This window comes from Gopherus flavomarginatus, chromosome 5 (assembly GCF_025201925.1).
Source record: "Gopherus flavomarginatus isolate rGopFla2 chromosome 5, rGopFla2.mat.asm, whole genome shotgun sequence".
In the NCBI taxonomy this organism is placed as follows: domain Eukaryota; kingdom Metazoa; phylum Chordata; order Testudines; family Testudinidae; genus Gopherus; species Gopherus flavomarginatus.
The window spans coordinates 25018210-25039595 of NC_066621.1; the positions used below are offsets into that span (position 1 = coordinate 25018210).

Here is a 21386-nt window from a genome sequence, read left to right on the forward strand (position 1 = left end):
CTTACTGTGCCACTCAGACCAGCGTGTCTGGCTCCGCGCAGCTCCAGTCACGCTGCTGCATACATGGAGCCCACAGCCCCGCCCAGCACCTGCCTTCCCAATTTGAACACCTCAAAATTCAGGAGTGCTCAAGCTCAGTTTGGGTAGCTGTTACTTCATTTCTCTTAAATCAAATATACTGATCCACTGTAACTTGCTGTAGAAAAAGGAGGATAAAATTATGCAAGAAATGCTTCCCAGTGGTTATTAAGACTGGAATTGCTATTTTCAACATCCATTGCCTTTTTGTTTGTTTGTTTAAAAGGAAGACAGTGATATTGCATTGGCAAATTCCCCATAGAAAGAAAGAGTGGAACAAAAGAATAATAAAGGTACCTCAACTTTTCCTCATTTATGGAGGAGAGTCTTATAATATGCATCCAGATATCCTCCAATCACACAAGCTGAAAATTGTTCCACTTTACTGCAGCTCTGTAACCATATGGGAACCAATCCTGTCTGTGTTTTGTGCACATCTGTCATAAACAGATAGCTAAGGGTTAATGTCTCTTTCACCTGGAAAGGGGTAACAAACAACACCTGACCAGAGGACCAATCAGGAAACAAGACTTTTTCAAATCTGGGTGGACAGAAGTTTTGGGTGTGAGTCCTTTGTTCTTCGTCTGTTCTCTTTCTTGGCTTTGAGAGTGACCACAGGAATCTCCAGGCTTTCTAATCTTCTGTTTCCAAGTTGTAAATACAAGGATAGTAAGACAATAGGTTTATATTGGGTTTTTTTTTTGTATTTACATGTGTGTAGTTGCTGGAGTGTATTCTTTTTGGATAAGGCTGTTTATTCATTTTTTCTTTTAAGCAATTGACCCTGTATATTGTCCCTTGATACAGAGACCCTTTTATGTCCTTTTTCATTCTTTTTATATAAAGCTTTCTTTTTAAGACCTGTTTGAATGTTTTTCACTGGTTAAGGCTAAGAAACGAAGGGAGGGGGAAAATCTCTTTGTGTTAGATTTACTAAGCCTGACTTTGCATACCCTCTGGGTGAGGGGGGAGAGAGATTAGATCTCTCGGTACTTGTGTTTCAAGGACTTGAAGCAGGGAGTATCCTAGAGTCCCCAGGGCGGGGAAATATGGGAGGAGGTAAAGAGGGTGGAATCCCTTTGTTTAGGTTCACGGAGCTTGAATTTGTATATCTCTCCAGGAACCCAGGGAGGGAACACCTAGAAGGGAGGAGGGGGAAGGGAAATGGTTTATTCCCCTTTTTTGTGAGACTCAAGGAATCTGAGTCTTGGGGTCCCCCAAGGAAGGTTTTGGGGAGACCAGAGTGAGCCAGACACTGGAATCTTCTGGCTGGTGGCAGCGATATCAGATCTAAGCTGGTAATTAAGCTTCGGAGGTCTCATGCTAGCTTCTCATGTTCTGAACTCTAAGGTTCAGATCTGAGTAGGAGAGTTATGACATGAGTGGCAGTGGTGTGGAAAGACAAGAATCCAGAAGCCAGTAGGAATATTATTTTCTTTTTCTCTGCTAGGGCTTTTATGCAGAGAGAAAGGGTGGTTTTAAACAGAGCCAGAGAGAATTTTTTTTCTGTTCTCTGATTGCAGTTTGGCTTGCATATTAAGCAAGGAACTATTAAGGGTCTTTTGTTAAACTATAGCACTCCCATTGAGAGTCAAGTACCCAGCACAATACACATGCAAATAAAGTGGTTTTTCTGGTTTACTTTACATTTAAAAGATTAGCTAGAGGAAGAAAAAAAAGGCACTGTTGCTAGGCAGACCCCAGGAGGCAGCAGAGAGCCAGCAGTTCCAACAATAAACACCAGAGGGCACCCCAACACAAGAAAACAGGAACCATGACTTCTAAGGCAAAAATGGAGGCAGAGGCACAAATCAGGGATGCTGAGCACAAGCGAGATATGGAAGAAAAATACAAGAACTAGAAATAAAACAAAAAGAGATGGAGCTAAGAGAAAGAGAAAAAGAGGCTACCCACAGGAGAGAGTTGGAACTCCTGAGGGAAACCCACCGGCAGGCCCTGGAATTAGAAAAGGCTAAGCAACAGAACCCAGCCAATCCTAACAACCCTTCGCCAACAATGGTTCCGCAGCACAAGAAATTTCCCACCTACAAGGCAAGTGATGACACTGAGGCCTTCTTAGAAAATTTTGAAAGAGCCTGCCTTGGGTACAGCATCTCTGAAGACCAGTACATGGTAGAATTGAGGCCACTGCTCAGTGGACCCTTAGCAGAGGTGGCGGCTGAAATGCTAAAGGACAGAATGAACAATTATAAACTGTTTCAAACCAAGGCCAGATTCAGAATGGGGATAACCCCGGATCATGCCCGTCAGCGTTTCAGAACCCTAAAGTGGAAACCAGATGTGTCATTTCCCAGACACGCCTACTACGTTGGGAAAAATTATGAGGCCTGGATATCAGGAAACAATGTTAAATCCTTGGACAAACTGCACCTCCTCATACAAATGGAGCAGTTCTTGGATGGTGTTCCTGAGGACATAACATGGTACATACTAGATGGAAAACCCAAAAATCTCACCGAGGCGGGGGACATTGGAGCCAAATGGATGGAAGTGGCAGAAAGCAAGAAAGCTACTGTCAAGGGGAATGAATACCCCAGGGGGCACACCGACAATAAACCCTACAACCGAGGGCAACCCAAGACCCCTCCTACAACCCAAGGAAAGCCACAGACAGCCTATTCTTCCACCTCACCAGTGTCCAGTAACCCACCTCGACCCAGTGACCAGTCAGCTGGAAGATGCTTCAAGTGTAATGAACTGGGACATATAAAGGCCAACTGCCCAAAGAACCCCAACCGAGTGCAAGTCATTACACCACCATCACACCAAAGATCCCCAGGCCCAGATGCCTCTCAAATACCCTTGGAGCAAAGGGAAACTTTGAGAGTGAGCGGAAAGAAGCTTACTGCGTGGAGAGACACGGGGGCACAAGTGTCAGCTATCCACCAATCCTTCGTAGACCCCAAATTCATCAACCCAAAGGCCCAAGTGACAATTTACCCCTTCATGTCACAAGCTGTAGACTTGCCTACAGCTGAACTGCCTGTCCAGTACAAAGGCTGGTCAGGAATGTGGACTTTTGCAGTCTAGGACAATTATTCCATCCCCATGCTACTGGGGGAAGACTTGGCCAACCACGTGAAGCGGGCCAAGAGAGTGGGAATGGTTACACGTAGCCAAACCAGGCAAGCTTCCAGACCCATTCCTGTTCCTAAGCCGTCCAGCGGGGCCCCATCTGTGTTACCAGAGACCTAGACAGAGGTAGTGGACCCGGATCCCATGCCAACAACGGAAACAGCCACAGTGCTTCCAGTCCCAGACCAGGAACTGGAAAAGCAGCCAGCACCAGAACCGTTGCCAGCACTGACGACAGTGCTTGCAAATCCATCTTCAACCCCAACGCCAGAGGGCGCCAGCGAGCCTGAACTGACAGAAGCAGCAGACAACCCTACCCAAGAGGCTCAGCCAGAGCCTGAAATAACCCCTGGTGCACCAGCGGAAAGCGGCTCACCAGCAACGGAAACAACCTCATCACCTACATCGCTTCCAGAGGGACCAAGCCCAAGTCCCCAGTCTAAGGAAGAACTGGTGTCCCCAGCCTCAAGGGAACAGTTCCAGACTGAGCAGGAAGCAGATGACAGCCTTCAGAAAGCTTGAGCGGTGACACGGAGCACCCCACCGCCTCTCAGATCTTCTAATCGATCCCGGTTTGTTGTAGAACAAGGACTTTTATACAAGGAGACTCTTTCTGGTGGACACCAGGAAGACTGGCATCCGCAAAAACAGTTGGTGGTTCCAACTAAGTACCGGGAAAAGCTCTTAAGCTTAGCCCATGATCATTCCAGTGGCCATGCTGGGGTGACCAAAACCAAAGACCTGTTGAGGAAGTCCTTCCACTGGGAGGGGATGGGCAAGGACGTTGCCAAGTATGTCCGGTCTTGTGAGGTATGCCAAAGGGTGGGAAAGCCCCAAGACCAGGTCAAGGCCCCTCTCCAGCCACTCCCCATAATTGAGGTCCCATTTCAGCAAGTAGCCATGGATATTCTGGGTCCTTTCCCAAAAAAGACACCCAGAGGAAAGCAGTACATACTGACTTTCGTGGACTTTGCTACCCGATGGCTGGAAGCAGTAGCTTTAGGCAACACAAGGGCTAAAGCTGTGTGCCAGGCCCTAACAGACATTTTTGCCAGGGTAGGTTGGCCCTCCGACATCCTTACAGATTCAGGATCTAATTTCCTGGCAGGGACCATGAAAGAACTATGGGAAACTCATGGGGTGAACCACTTGGTTGCCACCCCATACCACCATCAAACCAATGGCCCGGTCGAAAGGTTTAATGGAACTTTGGGGGCCATGATACGTAAATTTGTCAACGAACACTCCAATAATTGGGACTAGTGTTGCAGCAGTTGCTTTTTGCCTACAGGGCTGTACCACATCCCAGTTTAGGGTTTTCACCATTTGAACTTGTGTATGGTCACGAGGTTAAGGGGCCATTACAGTTAGTGAAGCAGCAATGGGAGGGGTTTACACCTTCTCCAGGAACTAACATTCTGGACTTTGTAAGCAGCCTACAAAACACCCTCCGACACTCTTTAGCCCTTGCTAAAGAGAACCTAAAGGATGCTCAGGAAGAGCAAAAGGCCTAGTATGACAAACATACCAGAGAACGTTTCTTCAAGACCAGGTTATGGTCTTGAAGGCGCAACAGGCCCATAAGATGGAAGCATCATGGGAAGGGCCATTCACGGTCCAAGAGCGCCTGGGAGCTGTTAACTACCTCATAGCATTTCCCAATTCCTCTCTAAAACCCAGAGTGTACCATGTTAATTCTCTCAAGCCTTTCTATTCCAGAGACTTACAGGTTTGTCAGTTTACAGTCCAGGGAGATGATGCTGAGTAGCCTGAAGGTGTCTACTACGAAGGGAAAAAAGACGGTGGCGTGGAAGAGGTGAACCTCTCAACCACCCTGGAAGGTCTGCAGCGGCAACAAATCAAGGAGCTGTGCACTAGCTTCGCCCCATTGTTCTCAGCCACCCCAGGACGGACTGAAAGGGCATACCACTCCATTGACACAGGTAATGCTCACCCAATTAGAACCCCACCCTACTGGGTGTCTCCTCACGCCCAAGCTGCTATAGAACGGGAGATCCAGAACATGCTACAGATGGGTATAATACGCTCATCTACCAGTGCATGGGCATCTCCAGTGGTTCTGGTACCCAAACCAGATGGGGAAATACACTTTTGCGTGGACTACCGTAAGCTAAATGCGGTAACTCGTCCGGATGACTATCCAATGCCACGCACCGATGAGCTATTGGAGAAGTTGGGACATGCCCAGTTCATCTCTACAATAGACTTAACCAAGGGGTACTGGCAAGTACCACTAGATGAACCTGCCAAGGAAAGGTCAGCATTCATCACCCATGTGGGGGTGTATGAATTTAATGTCCTTCCTTTCGGGCTGCGAAATGCACCCGCCACCTTCCAGAGGCTAGTAGATGGTCTACTAGCAGGACTGGGCGAATATGCAGTTGCCTTCCTCGATGATGTGGCCATTTTTTCTGACTCCTGGGCCGAACATCTAGAACACCTGGAAAAGGTCTTTGAGCGTATCAGGCAGGCCGGACTAACTGTTAAGGCCAAAAAGTGTCAAATAGGCCAGAACAGAGTAACTTACCTGGGACACCAGGTGGGTCGAGGAACCATTAAACCCCCTACAGGCCAAGGTGGATGCTATCCAAAAGTGGCCTGTCCCAAAGTCAAAGAAACAGGTCCAATCCTTCGTAGGCTTGGCCGGGTACTACAGGCGATTTGTACCACACTACAGCCAAATCGCTGCCCCACTGACCGACCTGACCAAAAAGACCCAGCCAAATGCAGTTAAGTGGACTGATGAGTGTCAAAAGGCCTTTACCCAACTTAAGGTGATGCTCATGTCTGACCCTGTGCTCAGGGCCCCGGACTTTGACAAGCCATTCCTAGTAACCACGGATGCATCTGAGCATGGTATAGGAGCAGTTCTCATGCAGGAAGCAATGGATCACAACTTCCATCCTGTCGTGTTTCTCAGCAAGAAACTGTCTGAGAGGGAAAGTCACTGCTCAGTCAGTGAAAAGAAATGCTATGCCATTGTGTACGCCCTGGAAAAGCTATGCCCATATGTTTGGGGACGGCGGTTCCAGCTACAAACTGACCATGCTGCGCTAAAGTGGCTTCATACTGCAAGGGGAACAACAAGAAACTTCTTCGTTGGAGTTTAGCTCTCCAAGATTTTGATTTTGAAATTCAGCACATTTCAGGAGCTTCTAACAAAGTAGCTGATGCACTCTCCCATGAAAGTTTCCCAGAATCCAGTAGTTAAAAAGTATTCTTAAAATGTAAAAGGCTGTTAGTTATATACTTAGTGGTATATGTAAAGGTGCATGTGTTGTATTACTCTGTTTATTTTAGAGTTCTAGGAAGAAATCGCCGCCAGTGAGATTCCCCACTGTCTGCAATTTGGGGGGGTGTCATAAACAGATAGCTAAGGGTTAACGTCTCTTTCACCTGGAAAGGGGTAACAAACAACACCTGACCAGAGGACCAATCAGGAAACAAGACTTTTTCAAATCTGGGTGGAGGGAAGTTTTGGGTGTGAGTCCTTTGTTCTTCATCTGTTCTCTTTCTCGGCTCTGAGAGTGACCACAGGAATCTCCAGGCTTTCTAATCTTCTGTTTCCAAGTTGTAAGTACAAGGATAGTAAGACAATAGGTTTATATTGTTTTTTTTTTGTATTTACATGTGTGTAGTTGCTGGAGTGTATTCTTTTTGGATAAGGCTGTTTATTCATTTTTTTCTTTTAAGCAATTGACCCTGTATATTGTCACCTTGATACAGAGACCTTTTTATGTCCTTTTTCATTCTTTTTATATAAAGCTTTCTTTTTAAGACCTGTTTGAGTGTTTTTCACTGGTTAAGGCTAAGAAACGAAGAGAGGGGGAAAATCTCTTTGTATTAGATTTACTAAGCCTGACTTTGCATACCCTCTGGGTGAGGGGGGAGAGAGATTAGATCTCTCGGTACTTGTGTTTCAAGGACTTGAAGCAGGGAGTATCCTAGGGTCCCCAGGGCGGGGAAATCTGGGAGGAGGTAAAGAGGGTGGAATCCCTTTGTTTAGGTTCACGGAACTTGAATCTGTTTATCTCTCCAGGAACCCAGGGAGAGAACACCTAGAGGGGAGGAGGGGGAAGGGAAATGGTTTATTCCCCTTTTTTGTGAGACTCAAGGAATCTGAGTCTTGGGGTCCCCCAGGGAAGGTTTTGGGGAGACCAGAGTGAGCCAGACACTGGAATCTTCTGGCTGGTGGCAGCGATATCAGATCTAAGCTGGTAATTAAAGCTTTGGAGGTCTCATGCTAGCTTCTCATGTTCTGAACTCTAAGGTTCAGATCTGAGTAGGAGAGTTATGACAACATCCAAAATTCCTGCTGAATTACCTGCCCTAGGAGTGAATTACCAGTGACCCAAGGCTGCGGTGGAAGGAGGGTGCAGGTGGGGGGGTCGAGAGGCCAGGGCTGGGGTGGCAGGAGGTGTGGGGGGGGCACTGGTCGGGGGGAGCCCAGGACTGGGGTGGCAGCGGGGTGGGAAGAGGGCACTGGTGGGGGGGAACGGAGGAAGCCCAGCACTGGGACGGCAAGGGCGGGGAGTCCAGGGCTGGTGCAGCAGCGGGGTATGGGGTGGGGAGCCCAGGGTTGGGATGGGGGGCAGCCAAAATTTTTTTTGCTTGGAGCAGCAAAAAATGTAGTGCCGGCCGTGCACACATGAATTGGCTTATAAACTGGCTGATCGGTCTCGAAATGTAATTGGACTGGTGTGTTTCCAGTGTGGTCCCCGCAGGGATCGGCTCTTGGCCCTATATGATTTAACATTTTCATCAATCATCAAATCATCACTGATAAAGTTTGCAGATGACACAAGAATTGGGTGAGTGGTAAATAATGAAGAGGATAAGTCACTGATACAGAGCGATCTAAATGACTTGGTAAACTGGGGGGCAATCAAACAGTATGTGTTTTTATATGGCTCATTGTAAATGAATACATCTAGGAACAGGACGGGGGACTCTATCCAGGGAAGCAGAGACTCTGAAAAGGACTTGGGAGTCCTGGTGGTTATTCAGCTGAACAGGAGCTCCCAGTGTGACGCTGTGGCCAAAAGAGCTCATGTGATCCTGGGATAAATAAAAAGAAGAATCTCGAGTGGGAGTATTTGGCACTAGTGTGACCAACTTCTGGGATCCTGGTTCCAATTCCAGTGCCCACAACGCAAGAAGAACGTTGATAAATTGCAGAGGGTTCAGAGAAGAGTCATGAGAATGATTAAAGGATTAGAAACCATGTCTTATAGTGATAGGGTGACCAGACAGCAAGTGTGAAAAATCAAGATGGGGGTTGGGAGTAATAGAAACCTATATAAGAAAAAGACCCTAAAATCAGGACTGTCCCTATAAAATCAGGACATCTGGTCACACTATACAGTGAGAGACTCAAGAAGCTCAATCTATTCAGCTTCACAAAGAGAAGGTTCAGGGGTGACTTGATTACCGTCTATAGGTATCTCCCTGGGGAACAAATATTTAGCAATTGGCTTTTCAGTCTAGCAGAGAAAGGTCTAACATGATCCAGTGGCTGGAAGTTGAAGGTAGACATTCAGACTGGAAATAAGGCATATACATCACAATAAGAGTAATTCATCATTGGAACAATTTACCCAGGGTGGTGATAGATTACACTGCTCTACAGCCAAAATGCTTCTGAAATAAATGTAGTCCAACTTTACTAATTCTGGGTCACTGAGAACGAAAATGATGCGTAAAATTGTTGATTGGCTCTAGTTTTCAAGATATGCTATTGGGTCAGTATATACGACCCTTGACTTGGGAATGGCAGAGGATAAGTGAGTTATAAAGGGACGGGATCTCAATTTAAACCAGAAATGACTAAAATACATCTTTGACTGGATCTATGAATAATCTATGACTGGGTTTGGACAGTACTTGCTTTTTAGGCAAAACAATGAATGATGCAATCTGAAGCTGGTATTGCGTCATATATTATATGAATTGCATCATGTTATTCCTAGAAGTCATGGATGATGCAATCATAATGAAGCTTACATCACTCTGCTGAACAAATTGCCCTATATCAGCTCTAGAAATCATACAGTGTCGTGCTCTCTTATTTGTCAGTGTTTGATTTTGCAAAGGGACACATTTCTGTTTAGCCAAAGTGAGCAGAGATGCCTCATTCTTGTGTGAACAGTGCAGATAACGTCTGCTATGTTTGTGGTGAAGTGACTTTTGCATCACAAAAGCGCAGTATAACCACTATGGTTAAGAAAGCCTATCACCTTTATTTTGGCTGCAAAATTGGAGATCAGGACAAGAGGTGGGCCCCACACATATGCTGCAACACTTGTGCAACAAATCTTCGCCAGTGGTTGAACAGGAAAAGGAAATCTATGCCTTTTGCAGTGCCAATGATTTGGAGAGAGCCAACAGATCATACCAGCAATTGTTACTTCTGCATGGTGCCTCCAGTTGGGAAAGGTGTGTCAAAGAAGAAAAAGTGGACTGTGCATTATCCAAACATTCCATCAGCTATACGCCCAGTACCCCACGGAGAAGGACTGCCAGTTCCTGATGCACCAGAATCATTCTCACTTGAGTCAGACGAGGAAGAGGAAGAGGATGAAACTTCTGGTCCTGAACCATCAATGTCACAGGACCCACATTTTCTCCCATCCTCCTCCTCTGAACCACACCTCATAACACAAGGTGAACTGAATGACCTTGTCAGGGATTTGGAACTACCCAAGAGTAAGGCAGAGCTGTTGGGCTCCAGACTACAGCAGTGGAATCTCCTGGCAGGCTATCAGGGCAAATGGAGCCCATCAATGCTTGCAGACTATTTCTGGACAGTGACAAGAGATGCTCCATTTAATGAATACAAGAGACAAGCCAAGAAGCGCCGAGTAGACACTGAATAGGACTAAACTATGTACATATTAGTTTTTTGCCTTTTGTTTCATAATAAATTTTATTTATATAATCCTTTTGCTGATTTTTAAAGTGTTACATAAACAGGACGGGTGAAATATTATCATGTAAAGCAACCATAAACACATGAAAAGACCTAGGTTTACAATTTATGATTAAAACTCTACTATCTACACAATATACATAGACATAAAATGTAAAAACTTAAATATCTTAGAAACAGTAGCCAATCAGTTGTTTTAATTGTCATATTTGAATTCAGCACATCAAAATACATAATAAATATCACATTTTATCTCTGAAGCAGACGACTTCTCAAAAATTGTAGACCAGTGTTATCCATCACTGACCATTTTTGAATCACGATGGGATGTTTTTCTTCAAAGACCTGCTCTAGGAATGATCTGGGGGCAGTTCTCTGGCCTGTGTCATGCAGGGGATCTGACTAGATGATCGCAGAGGTCCCTTCTGGCCTTGAAATCTATGAAGCTAAGAGTAAGGAGCTGCCTAAACCAGCCAATAGGAAATGCTGAGGAGAGCGATGTGGCCTAAGCCCCAACCCTAAAGGGAATTCGGTCTCTCTCTCTACTTGGGAACACTTAAATAGTCATTGGAGCAGAGTTTAGACCCCGGGTCTCCCAGTTGGGTGCCCTAACCAATGGGCTAGAGAGAGTGATGAGTCCAAATTCTGAAGGTACTGGAATGCCACTAAAATATTGATTTTCTTAAACATGAATTATACAAATTCACATTTTATTTATCTACTGAATTTCTGGTACAGTAATCCTTGGTTAAACCAGGCATGTCTAGAGACAGGCTGGCTGTCCAAAATAACAAGGTATTGGATTTTTTTTTTAAATTGTGTACACACACACACACACACACACACACACACACACACACACACACACACACACACACACACACACACACACACACACACACACACACCTATAGTAGCTATTTAATTTATTTTAACTGTTGAAATCATTGTGCTGAAATGCCATTGATGTGTACACAGCACAATATGTAAAATATAGATAGTAGTGTACAGTACAGTGGTAAAAACCCAATGAATATGTAGCACGTTTTCTTTTTACTTTAGCCTATAGGCTAATGAAAATACAAAATAAATCATGCTGCTGTGCTAGAGACATTACTGTATCAGGCTGAAATAATAAAAGTTTATTTTAAATTGAAACTAGCCCGTAGGCGACACAAGTAACACAAAATACATCAAGGCATAACAGGGGCTGTAGCAGCAAAGACCTGCTGTAATGCATTTGTCTAATTTCTACAAGTATTTCCACAAAGCGTCTTTCTACATCTTGTATTTTATGTGTCTGTGAATCAGAGGGAGAACAAGGATGTCTGAGCCAAGTTCTGGCACAGCTGAGAGGATGCCACATGGAAGATGAAGGGCCATGTAGCTTGCTAAACATGAGCAATGACATGCAGAATAAGCTCCTGGCTACATTTGCCATTCACAATCATAGTCATGTGGCTAAATCCATGCTCACACTCAGCCATGCTGCATGAAATCACACCCTTGGAGCTGAGCAGAGGTTTCAGCCCAGCTAGCACTTCTGACCAGTATAGTCAAGAAAGTCACGCTAGGCATTGACAATTCCTGTCACTGGTAGACCAAATTAGTTACACAGCTGCCCTACCTGCTTTTCACTTTATCTAAGAATAAAGGGTCACTACAAAAAGTAATTTTTCCTCTGCTGATACTCACACCTTCTTGTCAACTGTTGGAAATGGGCCACCTAGACTGCACTGGCCTCAATAGTGCTATAGAAGTAATTTTTCCTTCCCTTGGTATTCACCCCCTCTTGTCAACTGTTCAGAATAGGCCACTTCCACCTTAATTGAATTGGCTTGTTGGTACTGACCCCCCACTTGGTAAGGCAACTCCCATCTTTTCATGTGCTATAGATACATAGCTTACTGTATTTTTCACTCCATGCATCTGATAAAGTGGGTTTTAGCCCTCAAAAGCTTATGCCCATATACATTTGTTTGTCTTTAAGGTGCAACAAGGACCTCTCATTGTTTTTGCTGATACAGACTAACACGGCTACTACCCTGAAACCTATCTATTGTCCAGCTCTCTTTGTCAGCAATCAAGAACTGCTTCAGCCAATCAGCATATTGTCTCTTTTCCTTAGTAGCAACACCATCACCATGGTTTCTGTACTTTGATGAGGTGCTGCAGAATAATGAGGCGTTCATATTGTCAGAAATTATAGATCATTACTTTTCACAGGCTTCAAGTTTTCAGCCAGAGTGCTGGTCGTGAGCTTCAGTTTTTTAGCTGCACAGTTGACTTGGAATGACTTTGTGCCAGGGTTTTCTCTCACGGTTTCCAGCATGTGGATGGTACCATATGTCAGTTTATCTGCAGATGCCAACAAAGTATCTCAATGCTGAAGCAATTCAGAGAGACTTTACAGCTCAAACAACATGTCATACATTATGCCAAGATCCATCAAGAATTCAGAGGACTGACTTCTCTTCAGCAGCCCAACAAACGTAGACCTTTCTTTGTTGTCTCTTTGTGTGTCATGAGATGCAGCCTGAAGGTGAAGTCCAATGACTGGGATTAGGCCAGGCAGCAAATACAGTGCAATAGGAACATGACACCCCCAATCTTTCTCAGCTGCTCATCCACATTGTTCTTTCTTAGTTTCAGGTGACCGGCTGTAAAGCGTATACAGTTTGTCAAAGATTTCCAAGTGATTTACAGCTCTTACTTCATGTAATGTGTCAGCAGCTGCCAAATCCAACCTGTGATTCAAACGCTAGAATAATTGGGGACTTCTTCACAGGTCACTATGCCAGAGTTCTTCCAAAACATAACACTAGCACCATCACTCGCAAATACCACAAGAGTAATTGTAATCAGAATTTGATTTATGGAGGCATTTCAGCACACAATCTACAGTGCCTGAAGCCATCTGATGTGGACGTGCAATCAGATCAAGAAACATGAAGTGAGGATCATCATCCTTCAGAGTGTCACATTTTAAATAGATTCTAACTGTTGATTCATTGCTCAGAGTAGTTGATTCATCAATAGACATGGCTATCTTTCCATCACACTCTGGCATCTGAGCGCACATTTGTCATTTGCAATGCTTTTAGTGCATTGCAGATGAGATAGGGTCTAGCATGTCTGTAGCACTGAATTGTGAACACAGACTGATACCAATATCTACACCATCTAGTATCTGGAATTCAGTTAAATCGGGACGATCAGAGTAGGGTCTGCCATGTTTAGCAATGTAATATGCCATTCACTTTCCCGCACAGTTGTGTCAAGTTCTGATTTTGTCATGTTAACCACTTCAACTTCAAAAGTTGTGGTTTCTGCTTCTTTTGGAAGCTGTAAAGCTACCTCAGATGCAGTTGAATCTTTGTGTTCCTTTATCTTCATTGTCAGAGATGTTAATTTGGACTTTCAACTAGGCCCATAAGGAGAAACAGAAAACTACCATCATCCTACAGCTATGGTGAGACCTTGATGAAACTTTGCTACAGATAAGGCATCCAAGCTAACCATCATGGTAGGACAACCAAGGATAATCCCTCTTCTTTGGCATCCACTAACCAGACTTTGTGCCAGCTGGTCTTTGGCTGTTGAAGGGTAATCTTCACGGTTAGTTCTCACTGCAATAGCCACCTCTGTGAACGCCATTCCAGAAAGAGCTCTGTTTTTGTATGTGTGTGTGCAGTCGATGCATGGCTGCTTCTGTCTTCATCAGCATCTTTAGCCTTCTCAAAGAAGTAGTTAGGATTAGAAATATTTCCTAATGCTCTTTTCACTGCATCAGAGGGCTGCTGGCTGTAACAGACAGTTGTGCCGGAGATGCGAAACATGAGATTTAGCTTGCCTACTATGTGCATTCTGGCTCGACTACAACATTGTTGTCTGGTGTTGTTTCACATCTTTATTAATGACCTGGATGTGATAGAGAGAGCAGGCTGGTCAAGTTGGCAGATGACACAAAACTGGGAGGAGTCACCAATACTTTGGAGGAAAGAGCTAAAATTCAGAGGGATCCTGGTAAATTGGAGGACTGGGCTATAGACAAAATGAAATTCACCAAAGACAAATGTGAGGTGCTACATTTAGGGAAGAAAAAGCAAATGCACAGATACAGAATGGAGGATAACTGGCTTGGCAGCAGCACTGCTGAGAAGGATCTGGGCATAGGCGGCAGGTTATATGGGCTCGAGGTGCCCGGGCTCCAGGAATATTCAGGGCTGGGTGCCCTGCTCCAGCAATATTTGGAGCTGAGTCTCTCCCCGGGCCCTGCCTGGATTGGGTCCCGGCCCCCGCGGGTCTCCCACCACCGCCCCGCCGCATCCCTGCCTGGAGCGGATCCGGCCCCAGCCCCCGTGGGTCTCCTCACACCGCCCCGCTGCGTCCCTGCCTGGAGCGGGTCCCGGTCTCCACCTTCCACCCCTCCCCCTGCATCCCCCCTCCGCCACGTCCCTGTCTGCTCTGCTCATGATGCCAGAGAATGGCTCCCGGCAGAACTGCTGTCTGCTGCCCCAGGGTCCTAGCGCCTGCCATCTGCTAATGGCAGGGCAGGCTGCACTTACCCTGCTCTTCTGCTCTAGCCCTGAGCCTCTCCAACGCCCCAAACGCCTCATTCCCAGCCAGAGCCCTCATCCCTCTGCACCCAGATCCTCATCCCCAGCCAGAGCCCTCATCCCTCTGCATCCTAATCCTCATCCCCAGACAGAGCCCTCATCCCCCTGCACCCTAATCCTCATCCCCAGACAGAGCCCTCATCTCTTCGCATCATGAACCCCTCATCCCGAGCCAGAGCTCTCATCCCCCTGCACCCTAATCCTCTGCCCCAGTCCTGAGCTCCCCCCGCAGCACGAACCCCTCATCCTCAGCCCCAACCCTCATTCCCCTGCACCCTGTGCCTCTGCCCCAGCTCTGAGCCCCCCCGCATCATGAACCCCTCATCCTCCGCCCCAACCCTCATTCCCCTGCTGCCTGATCCTCTGCCCCAGCCTGCACCACCTCCCCCTTCCTACACCCCCACCCCCAGCCGAGTCGGCACCCAAACTCCGTCCAAAAGCCTGCACTCCTCACCCCCTCTTGCACACCCACCCCCTGCCCCAGCCCAGAGTCTGCACCCAGCACCCAAACTCCCTCCCAGAGCCTGCACCGCTCACCCCTTCCTGCACACCCACCCCCTACCCCAGCCCGGAACCTGCACCCAGCACCCAAACTCCTTCCCAAAGCCTGCACCCCTCCTGCACCCTAATCCCCAGCCCAGGACCTGCACCCCAGACCCCTCCCCTGAAACTCCGCCCAGAGACTTAGGCAGGTGGAGGTGGAGTTTGAGGGGGCGGAGTTGGGGGGGCGGGTTCTGGGCACCACCAAAATTTCTACAAACTTGCCTCCCATGGATCTGGGAACTGTGGTGGATCACAACCTCAGCATAAGTCAGCAATGCGATGCTGGTGCAAAAAAAGCAATGCAATTTTAGGTTGCATTAAGAGAGATATAGCATGCAAGTCATAGGAAGTGATACTACTGCTCTACTCAGTGCTAGTTAGGTCTCAGCTGGAGTACGGTGTCCAGTTTTGATCACCAATGTCTAGAAAGGATGTGGAGAAACTAGAAAGGATCTAGAGGCGAGTGACAAAGATGATCAGAGGAATGGAACACAGCCATACAAGCAAAGGCTGAAGGAACTGGTTATGTTTTGTTAGGAAAAGAGGAGATTAAGGGGGGACTTGATAATGGTCTTCAGATACTTGGAAGGCTGCCATAAAAAAAAATGGAGAAAAGTTGTTCTCTCTTGCCACATTGGGCAGGACAAGAGGCGATGGGGTCAAACTACAGCACAGCAGATGTAGATTAAGCCTCATGAAAAACTTCCTAACTGTAAGAAGAGTAGGACAATGGGACAGACCCCTAGGGAGCTTGTGGAAACTCCTTCGCTGGAGGTTTTCAGAGGAAGGCTGGAGCCATCTCTCTGGGGCTGGATGAGCTGACCTTGCAATCCCTTCTCACCCTGTGGTTCTAGGAGTGCTGCTGAATAGCACCAGGAGAGCGTTTAGGCATGTTCCGGCTTGACTTTAGCACTGGCTAGGGTCACACTCTCTCTCTTTGGCCCGATGACTATACCCCGTGGGAGACTGAGAGACTCCCTCAGGCCGTGATGGGGACACACAGCGTCCTTCCCTTGCTGCAGGGGCTGGTACTTACGGCCAAGGGGGCGACGCCAGCCTCTTTCTGAGAGACGTGATACTGGCGCAGCGGCTGCTCCTGCAGCCTGTTGACTAGCTCCCGTAGGACTTTTCCTGTGGTCTTGGGGTGGGATGTCAGCATCCTCCACATCTCTGCAGCAACGCTGCAAAGGGAAAGAGCCAATGGCACCTGGTCAGAGTCCTGCCAGCCTCCTGCACGGGCACACCTGCTGGATTTCCCACCACCAGCCAGCCCTTTCTTGCCCTCCTGCTCCAGCAAGGGCCCCCATTGGCTGGTGCAGGCTGCATGGGAGCCAAGTCTGAATGTCAGCCCCAGGGGAGGCCAAGGGATGCCATATAGGGTTTTGCAAGCTGGCCTGTCTCCAGGCCAGCTAGCCTGCAAAACCCTCCAGGAGAAGCAGCCGCTCTGCAGGGAGCAGGAGATCTCTGGAAGGTTCTGCACTCCCCTGTCCCTGGCAGTGGGACCAGTCCGGGGGACCCAGAGTGCAAGTGGCGGCAGCCCCAGCCCCATACCTGTCACATGACAGTGAGCAGTCCAGCAGGATTCTGACCACCTCCTCGCTGTACTGGAAGCCCAGCAGGAGAAGGGCCCTGAGAAGCTCCCGGGCCAGCAGCTCGCTGTTGGAGTCCTGGTTGTGGTACATGCTAGTCACAGCCTCCGACACCTAGAAGGGAAATAGAGAGATGAGGGCCTTGGCTTCCTCGCACTGCTATTGATCTGGGGTGCCAGGAACCTGCCGCATGTGAGAGCCATCTGCCCTCCCAGATCCTCTTTGCCAGCCCCAGTCCTAGAACACAGGACCAGTTCCCAGTCTATTAATTCATAGACAAAAAGGCCGCAAGCGACCATGGTGATAACGTAGACTGACACACACACACACCCCACCCCACATTGCACAGGCCCCCCGGCAATGCCTAGCACCCAGAGATAGACTCTCCCACGGATGGGCTCCCCCAGCAGGGTGTTCTCATTGCAGCTCTTACCCTCTCCACGCTTGGGCCAGGGACCTCCAGGATCACATGCAGCATGTGCCTGGCTGCCACCAAGTCGTGGACGCTGGTGTCTCTTATGCCATTGCTAACAGTGAGGAGGAAGTCCATGCACTTGGACGAGTGAAAGTACTTCCCAAACACCTAAAACAAACCTGCCAGTGAAACCCTTTTTGCTGTCCAGCGTGGTTCCAGTCAGTGGCTGAGCATCCAGGACGGGCCCGGCCAGGAGTGCAGGCAAACCTCGCTCTGCCGGGACAGAGCTGGGTTACTGCACCTGGGCAGCACAGTACCCAGACCAGCAATCAGGAGCTGTTGTGCATGTCAGAGGCCAGCCTGGCAGTGCACGGGGGCACAGTACTGTGCAGCACAGATACACTCTGTAGTGCTCAGGAGGGGCTGGGCTGGTGCGCAGATACAATGATGCATTTTATTGCATTAATCTCTGGGGAAGCTCCCACCATGCCTGATAAGGAGCTGGGATCAGGTTTGGATGAGCCCCAGTGCATCTTCGGATGTGTCATGTAGGGAGGCATATTGGGCTGCATTAGTAGGAGCATTGCCAGTAGATTGAGGGAAGTGATTACTCCTCTCGATTCAGCACTGGTGAGGTCACATCTGGAATACCGTGTCCAGTTTTGGGTCCCCCACTACAGAAAGGATGTGGACAAATAGGAGAGAGTCCAGCAGAGGGCAACAAAATGATTAGGGGGCTGGGGCACATGCCTTATGAGGAGAGACTGAGGGAACTGGGCTTATTTAGTCCGCAGAAGGGAAGAGTGAGGGGGGATTTGATAGCAGCCTTCAACTACCTGCAGGAAGGGGTTCCAAAGAGGATGGAACTCAGCTGTTCTCAGTGGTGGCAGATGAGAGAACTAGGAGCAATGGTCTCAAGTTTCAGTGGGGGAGGTTTAGGTTATATATTAGGAAACACTATTCACTAGGAGGGTGGTGAAGTGCTGGAATGGGTTACCTAGGGAGGTGGTGGAATCTCCATCCTTAGAGGTTTTTAAGGCCTGGCTTGACAAAGCTCTGGCTGTGATGATTTAGTTGGGTTGGTCCTGCTTTGGTCCTGCTTTGAGAGAGCAGACTGGTCAAGTTTGCAGATGACAAAAAGCTAGGAGGAGTTGCCAACTTTTTGGAGGATAGAGCTAAAATTCAGAGGCATCATGGTAAATTGGAGAACTGGCGTTCCTAGGGGAACAGCGGGGAGCATCCTTGGAGATAGAATTATGGAGCTTGCCCCAAAGCCCACTGGAGTCAGAGGACAGACCCACTGACATCAGTGCTCATTAGATTGGACTCCCAGCGAGGATCTTGCTGAGTCACTATTCTTGGCCCGGGTTTTCCCTGCCAGGAAGTGCTGCACCATGAGGCTGCTCAGTGCAGTTAGGAGGCAGCCAAGGTCACAGGCTGCTCACCTTGAATCTGTGATGACCAGCCATGAGTTTGATCAGCCAGGCGATCCTTTCCACTGCCCTCAGCTGCCCATGCACCTCCTAGGATGTGGTCCAGGGGAGCAGGACCCGAGAGAAACAAATTGGGACAAATTGCTAAGGAAAAGTACCAAAAAATAGCACAAGCACATAGGGAGAAAATCAGAAAGCTTAAGGCAAAAATTAGTTCTAACTGGCAAGGGACATAAAAGGCTATCATAAGCTGCTCTACAAATGCATTAGGAGCAAAAGAAAGAGAAAGGAAAGTGTGGGGCCACAACTCAGCAGGGAAGGAGAGCAAATAATGGATGACACAGACAAAGCCAAAGTGTTTAATGACTTTTTTACTTCAGTTTTCACTAAAAAGATTAATGGTGACTAGATGCTTAACACAATATTAACAACAAGCGGGAAAGAATACAGGCCAGACTAGGGAGAGAACAGGTAAAAGACAATTTAGGTCAGTTAGGTGTATTCAAGTTGGCAGAGCCTCATGATATTCACCCTAGATAGAGCTAGGAAAACCTTTAGGAGGGCTGAGGTCCCATAGGACTGGAGAAAGGCAGACACAGAACCTGTCTTCAGAAAGGGGAACAAGGAGGCCCCAAGGAATTATAGACCTGTCAGCCTAACTTTGGTACCCAGAAAGATACTGAACAAATTATTAAATAGTTTGTAAGAACCTAGAGGAGATAATAGGGTGATAAGGAACAGTCACCATGGATTTGTCTAGAACAAACCATGCCAAACAAATCTAATTTCCTTCTTTGATAGGGTTACTTGCCTAGTGGATGGAGGGAGGCAGTATATGATGATGTATATGACATTTAGTAAGGCTTTTGACACAGTTTCACAAGACATTCTCATAAGCAAACTAAGCCAGTATGATCCAGAAGAGATTACTATAAGGTGGGCGCACAACTGATGGAAAGACTGTACTCAAAGAGGAGTTATCACTGACTACAAGGTAAACTGGGAGAGTGTCTCAAGTGGGGTCCCCCAGGGGTGTGCCTGGGTCCAGTACTAATCAATATTTTCATTAAGAACTTGGTTAACGTAGAGGAGAGGATGCTTGTAAAGTTTGTGGATGCCACCAAGCTGAGAGGGGTTGCAAGCACTTTGGAGGACAGATGAGAATTCAAAATGAGCTTGCTAAATTGGAGAGGTGATCTGAAGTCAACAAGATGAAATTCAGTAAAAAAATATGTGCCATAACACACTTAGAAAGAAAGAATCAAATGCATGAAAACAAAGTGGGGGATAACCGGCTAGGTGGCAGTACTGCAGAAAAGGATCTGGGGGTTATCATGGATGTCACACTGAATTTGAATCAACAGTGTGATACTGTTGAGAAAAAAGGGAAATGTCATTCTGAGGTGTACTAGCTTGGAGCACTGTGTCTAGTTGCAGGCACCACGCTTTAAGAAAGATGTGGACAAACTGGAGTCTGTCCAGAGGAGAGAGGCAAAAATGGTCAGTGGTTTAGAAAACCTGACCTGTGAAGAAAGGTTGAACGAATTGGGCATGTTTCGTCTTGAGAAGATGGAGGGGGCACTGAATAATGGTCTTCAAATATGTTAAGGACTGTTATACAGAGGATGATGACCAATTGTTCTCCATATCCCCAGAAGGTAGGACAAGAAGTAATGGGCTTAATCTGCAGCAAGGGAGATTTAGGTTAGATATTAGGAAAAAGGCTAAGCATGGCTAAGGACTGGAACAGGTGACGTAGGGAAGTGGTGGACTCCTTGTCATGGAGTTTTTTCAAAACAGGCTGGACAAACACTCATCAGGGATGGTTTAGGAATGCTTGGCCCTGCCTCAATGCAGGGGGTGGAGTAGATGACCTCTTGAGAGCCCTTCCAGCCCTGCACTTCTATGATTCCTTCTTCCCAGGCTCTGGGATTGAGGAGACAGAGTCTCTACCAAGGACATTTCCCTCCTTTTGGACAACAAACCACCCAAAGAATCTACTTCCTGTGGCCCCGGAACTAGAACGTTGGGGGAATCTAGCTCTGGGCTCTGGCCAGGTTTGTGGGGCCCATGGGTGGTGCTTCAGGCCCACAGCCCAGGGATCCCAGTATGATTGCTGGATGGGGGTCTCTTGGCCAAGGAAGGACTTCAAAAGCTTTGCTCTCTCAGACCCACCATGCCCACAGGTAGCTCAGCTGTGGTGTTGATGGGCTCTGGAGGCAAGGCCCTGTGCACAGCCAAGGACAGGGCATGAGCACCAGGGTCAGTTGAGGGCTCAGTGGAGAACATGGCAGATCCTGTGCTCCTCCACCCCTACCCCATGCAGATGTCTCTCAGATATAGCTGGGCACTTGGCCCTCCAGTCCAAGAACCTTTCTAGAGAACTTACTCTGAGGAACAGAAGGCGGGGGTGGGGGTCACATTCTGGGGATTCAGTGGAGCCTTGTCTCCGAGCCCCACTCCAGCTACAGGACTAGACTCCTTCCTGTTCCCATGCCTCCAGACCTCCAAGATATTCTGCAGTTTCACAAGGTTGGGCTTCTCATCCTCACACATCAAGGTCTTCAGCACCTCATCCATGACTTTCAGAGTCTGCATGCAGAGCAGAGGAGAAGCTAGAGGAAATGGCGTTACCCAGCCAGGTGATGAACCAATCCCCTGGCG

At 47.5% G+C, this 21386-nt stretch overlaps 1 pseudogene; it reads right to left on the bottom strand.

The window, feature by feature from the left end:
* LOC127051467 (uncharacterized) overlaps positions 1 to 21386 on the bottom strand; it is a 99825-nt pseudogene that overhangs the window by 24906 nt on the left and 53533 nt on the right.